Genomic DNA, 6,210 nt, shown 5'->3' with positions numbered 1-6,210 from the left:
TGTATTTTAGACCCTTTTTATATTTCTACTCTTATGGGTGACTCAGTAGTTTTTAGAAGGGTCCACAAGGCTGTGTGGAATCTATTGGTGGTAGGGAAACCTTGGCGGATCTGTTTGAATTAGATATGTTAGATTTTGATGTTATCTTAGGATTAGACAGGTTGCCCTCGTGCTATGTATTTTCAGACTGTCAGACCCGTAAGGTCATCTTTAAATTTCCTAATGAGATGATTATTGAGTTGGAAGGGAGTTCCCTAGTTCCTAAGGGAAGGTTTATATAGTATCTTAGAGCCTGGAAATAGATTTCCAAGGGGTGTATTTAACATTTGGTTATGGTTAAAGATTCTAACTCAGAGGTCCTTCTTTATAATTTGTTCCCGTGGTAAGTGAATATCCTAAGTATTCCCTAATGATCTTCTTAGTGTCCCTCCCGATATGGAAATTGATTTTAGGATTGATCTTATAACGAACACTCATCCTATCTCTTTTCTTCCTAATAGAATGGCTCCAGCTGAGTTAAACGAGCTTAAGGAGTAGTTAAAGGATTGACAAGGGTTTTTTTGCTCTAGGTGCCTTTGTGGGATGCTCCTATTTTCTTTGTGCATAATAAGGATAGTTCTTTTTGGATGTGTATTGATTACTGTTAGTTCAACAAGGTAACTGTGAAGAATAAGTACCCTCTTTCTAGGATTGATGATCTGTTCGACCAACTTTAGGTTGCTAAGTGTTTCTCTAAGATTGAACTTCATTTGGGCTAACATCAGCTAAAGATTATAGTGGAGGATACCCCTAAGATTCCCTTTCGTACTCAATATGGACATTTTGAGTTCTTGGTCATGTCTTTTGGGTTGACCAATGTCCCAATGACATTTATGGATATCATGAATCATGTATTCTGTCAGTTTTTGGACTTGTTCATAATTGTGTTTATAGATGACATTCTGGTATATTTGAAGTGTCAGGTGGATCATGACAATTACCTCTGTGCTTTGTTGCAAACCCTAAAGGATCAACAATAGTATGCTATGTGTCCTAATTTTGAGTTTTGGTTGAATATTGTTACTTTTTGGGTTAATTATATTTCTAGTGAAGGGATTGTGGTGGATTCACAGAAGGTTGTGGTGGTTAAGAAATGGCCTATACCCATGACTCCAACCAATATTTATAGATTCTTGGATTTTGCTGGTTATTATAGGAGGCTTGTAGAGAGCTTTTCACTGATTTCTACACCTTTTACTAGGTTGACTCAGAAAAAGGTGTAGTTTCCATGGTCTAATACTTGTGAAGGGAGTTTTGAGAAGCTGAAAGATAAGTTGACTTCTACTTCGATTTTAACTTTGCCCGAGGGTAGTGATAGCTTCATGGTTTATTGTGATACATCTCGTGTGGGATATTTTTGTGTATTGATACTGCATGGAAATGTGGTAGTGTATGCATCTAGGAAGTTAAAAGTTCATGAGAAGTACTATCCAACTCATGATTTTGAGTCATTGGCGGTGGTATTCGCACTGAAGATTTGGTGGCATTATCTATATGGGGCTCAAGTTGACATCTTTTTAGAACATAAGAGCCTGCAATATATTTTTACCCAGAAGCAGTTGAATCTCTGGCAGAAGAGATGGCTTGAGTTCCTCAAAGACTATGACATGAGTCTCCACTATCACCCCGATAAAGCTAACATGGCTATTGATGCTCTTAGCAGGTTATCTATAGGGCGCCTAGCTTATTCAGAAGAGGAGAAGCGAGGTTTGGTGAAGGATATTTTACCATTTGGTAAATCTTTAAGTTCGTCTCTTAGTTTCTTAGGATGATGGTGTATTTGGGCAAGAGATAGCAAAATTGTCTCTGGGTGCTAAAGTGAAGGAGAGGTAGGTGTTAGATACTATCTTGATGTAAATCAAGAATGATACGGCTGGGCCGAAGGTAATGGATTTTGAGATTAGTTGTGATAGTATCTTGAGGTACCCAGGGAGATTGTGTATTCCCAATGTTGATGGGCTCTGAGGTAGAATTTTGGATGAAGCTCTTGGGTCGCTTTATTTGGTTCATTCTAGTACGACAAAGATGTATCATGTCCTTAAGGAGATCTATTAGGGGAATAACATGAAGAGGGACATAGCCAATTTTTTGGCCAAGTGCATGGTGTGTCAGCAAGTCAAAGTGGAATACTTGAGGCTTGGTGGGTTATCTCAAGAAATTGAGTTGCCTGTATGGAAATGAGAAGTGATAAATATGGATTTTGTTATTGGCCTTCCACAATCTCAGAACCATTTTGATTCTATTTGGGTTATCATGGATCGGATTACTAAGTTGCTCACTTTTTGCCAATAAGGACTAATTTTTCTGCTGAAGACTATGCAAGATTGTTTATTTAGGAGATCGTAAAGTTGCATCTTACTCCAATTTCTATTATTTTTGATTGAGGTACTCAGTTCTCATCTTTTTTTTGGCAATCATTTCACCGAGGTTTTAGAACTAAAGTGACCCTTAGTATCACTTTCCACCTACAGAAGAATGGACAAGTGGAAATGACCATTCAGACATTGGAAGATATGCTTCAATCTTATGTAATTGGCTTTGGTGGTAGTTGGGTAGACCACTTACCTCTTGTAGATTTTGCGTACAATAATACCTATCACTGTCGCACTGGTATGGCACTATTTTAGGCTTTATATAGTAGGATGCATAGATCCCTATCAGGTGGTTCGAAGTTTGGTCCTAATTTAGTCCATCAAGCTATGGAGAAAGTGAAGGTGATTCAGGGTAATCTTAAGACTACCCAAAGATGCCAAAAGTCCTATGAGGACGTGAGGTGAAGAGAGTTGGTGTTTGATATGGGTGATTGGGTATTTTTGAAGGTGTCTCCCATAAAAAGAGTAATAATTTTGGATAAAGGGGAAGCTCAGTGTCTGATGCATTGATCATTATCTGATTTTGAATTGAGTGGGAAGTGTTGCCTATAAGTTTGAATTGTCTGCAAGTTTGGGTTCTATTTGCCCTGTGTTTTATGTGTCCATGTTGAGGAAATGTGTAGGTGATCCTTCTTTGGTGTTTCCTATTGAGAATGTTGGTGTCTCAGATTCTTTGTCTTACGAAGAGGTCCCGATAGAGATCTTGAATAGACAAGTTTATAAATTGCAGGCTAAAGATGTATCAGTGGGAAAGGTCCTTTGGACAAACCATAAAGAGGAAGAAGCCACTTGGGAAGCGGAAGAGGATATGAAGGCTTAGTATCCAATTCTCTTCCATGTAATGGATGAATAAGCTTGAGGTAAGAATTCTTTTCTGCTCTCTTATTATCTAGGTTTATCTTTTGATTCTTGTGTGTTGTTATCATTCTCATAAGAAATGTGTCCTAGCTCATCATTCGAGGATCAATGATCCTTAGAGGGGATAATGTAACACCCTCAAAATTTTGGGCATTTTATTTTTGGCCTTCCCATTCTTGAAATATATATTTTTACTCAAATCATGTTCAGAGATATTAAAAGGGTAACCCAGAAGAGTTTTGGAATTTTTAGACAGGGTTCGAGGTAGTTTTGGGTCACGGAGGAACTAAACCTTCGTGATATCCTCGTGACACAGAAGGTAATCACTGCTATAGGGTCTATATCATGGAGGTTACCCTCTGTGATGAGGTCTGCGACTCAAACCTATGGTATTTTGTGGGTGTTTTGTTTAGTTTAAAAGAGAAGAGGGTTAGTGAGGTATTTTAACCCATACACGACTTTTAAACATACAAGGACCGATTCTCATCAGTTTTTCTTTATACAAAGGTCATTATTCACTCTTAAACATCCTCTCTCAAAATCCCTTTTTCAACTCAAGGCTAAGGTTCAAGGAGGTGATCATCTAGGGTCCTAATGGGGTGGTTTTCTTTGAAATTATTGGACACTAAGGAATGTATCTCTTTCCCTATACTTGTATTTTATTAATGGCATGAAATTTGTTATTATTAATGGTTTTGATTATGGGTTTTGAACTATCAGTTGAGGGTTGTGAATGTGTTTGGTGTAAATATTTTTCCATGGTTTATTATGCAATAATTATACTTTATTCATAATTTTGAACACTGTGGGATGCATGAGAATGGCAATTAAACTAAGGAAGGTCATGGTTTTTCCCCAATTTGATGATTTTGCCTTGCTATATGGTGTTGTTTGTGAAATTGACATTGAAAATGATTTTGTCTCATAGTTTGACTATTCTTGGAATCCTTGCATTGTATAAATTATAAAGGAACATGAATTGGTTTGATTTGTTTTTTAAATGGTTTTGGAAAGGCCTTAGTGGCTATGGTTTTGGTTTAGTTAGACAATTTGGAGTCAAATTTGGTTTAATAGTTTCATATATTATAAAGGGATAGAATTGCAAGATCTAATTTTGGCATGACGATACCAACAGGAAATGCCTAATTAAAAGACTCCTTGAAAAATGGTTGGTAATGTGTAAATTGTGTAATATGAGCTTAAAGGGGGTTGTGTAGTAAAGCCGTGGAAGGTGTGAGGGGATTGAAACTTTAAAATCATATTTGCCGATGTGAGGTTTGGTCATGGTGACCATGTGCATGAGACACTTTATTTTTTGGTCATGTCATTAGCCTTCTTGGGTTTTCTCCGGTACGTGCGGCTAACACATACTGGTGCCCTTTCAGCGGGGGGAGCTGAACTATATAGCCCATGGACGTCTTTAGGATTGCAGAGCTACACAGTCTTTGTTAAGGTCTTACTCTCTTTCTAAGCCATGTTTCTTTCCCCGGCATATATATATATGCATGTTTATGTACTTATTTCATATGATGATGTGCATTGGTTTTTACTTGTTTTCATTTTATGGATTATGGCATTACTTTATCCCTTAACCTTTGAATTACATACAAGCGCTCCAACCACAATCGTCTTCAGACATCTTATCCCCATGTGATGCAGGAACTGGCTATACTTCTACCTTTTCCTTATAGTAATCATGTGTTAACAGATAGATCGAGAGTTCACTTAAAGTGGTGAGATTCTATCCTCGAAAGACTTTATTTCATATTTTGTTTTTCCCTGCCTTAGTATTTATTTTAGATCTGTTTTGGCTATGGTCGGGCATGTCCCAACATTTTTCTGGTATTCGGTTTTGTGAGAGGCTTTGTTGGACTACTGTGGACTTGGGAATTATGGTTGTCATTTGGTATTGGTGTTGGTATTATGGATAGTTTTGGATATTGACTTTTATATAGACTTTCGAGTTTATCTTTCGTATCTTACTTTATATTGGTATCCATCAGCTTCTAGGTGTTCTTTGTTATATTGGAATAGGCTCAGGAGGTGATTTCTGTCCCTCGGTGGTTTTGAGATACCCATCGCGACCACGCCTTAGTTCAGGTCATGACAAAAATATTAGATTTGGAAATTTTTTGAGTTCAATTGACCAAATACTTAAAAAAATTTCAGTAAAAATATGAAAAGACTTTAAATTTTTTATCAATACTATTGTTGACTTATAATAACTCAATTTCACTCAAATGTATAATTTTTTAAGATTTATTTTTCATGAGATAAAGTGAAAAATATTTGTTATAAAAAATTCAATTTGGAAAAAAACTTCGGAGATCAATTTTGACCATGTATTTAGATTTTTTTATTGAAGCAATATTAAAATACTTTAATTTTTTTGTCACTATCCAATTTCTCAGGTCATGATGGAACCTACTATAACCCACTAATAAGTAAGTCAAAACGTAATCCGGAATAGCTAGTAACGGACTATTCAAAGGAATGGAGTAAATAGCAGAAAAAAGACTAATATAGAATAAAATTCCAAGACCTGCTGAAGTTAGTACAAGAGCTTCTAATACAAGCTAGAGTACAAAGTGAAATACAAAATAAAGATATGCACCAACATTCGTCGAAATACAAAATAAAGATATGTCAATATGAGGGAGACCATGAATACTCCAAACGTCAGGAGATCACCCCAAATCTCTAATCCATAGCTGCTCCGCATGATGCAGACATTAACAATGAGAACTCCTATGATTTTCAGGATACAAAAGTTTAGTGTGAGTACCAAACATGTAGTACTACCGATTAAGCTCCAAAGATAGTGCAAGTATAAATAACATGTAAAGAAGAAATGTGAACTAGAGGAAACTATCCAAGAAACTAAACATTATAATTTCAATATAGCCGTAAGGATAAATATCCTATTTAACATCATCAAGGG

The sequence above is a fragment of the Capsicum annuum genome, unplaced genomic scaffold (assembly GCF_002878395.1).
Source record: "Capsicum annuum cultivar UCD-10X-F1 unplaced genomic scaffold, UCD10Xv1.1 ctg4558, whole genome shotgun sequence".
NCBI classification, from domain to species: Eukaryota; Viridiplantae; Streptophyta; class Magnoliopsida; order Solanales; family Solanaceae; genus Capsicum; species Capsicum annuum.
This window is presented reverse-complemented; position numbering follows the sequence as displayed.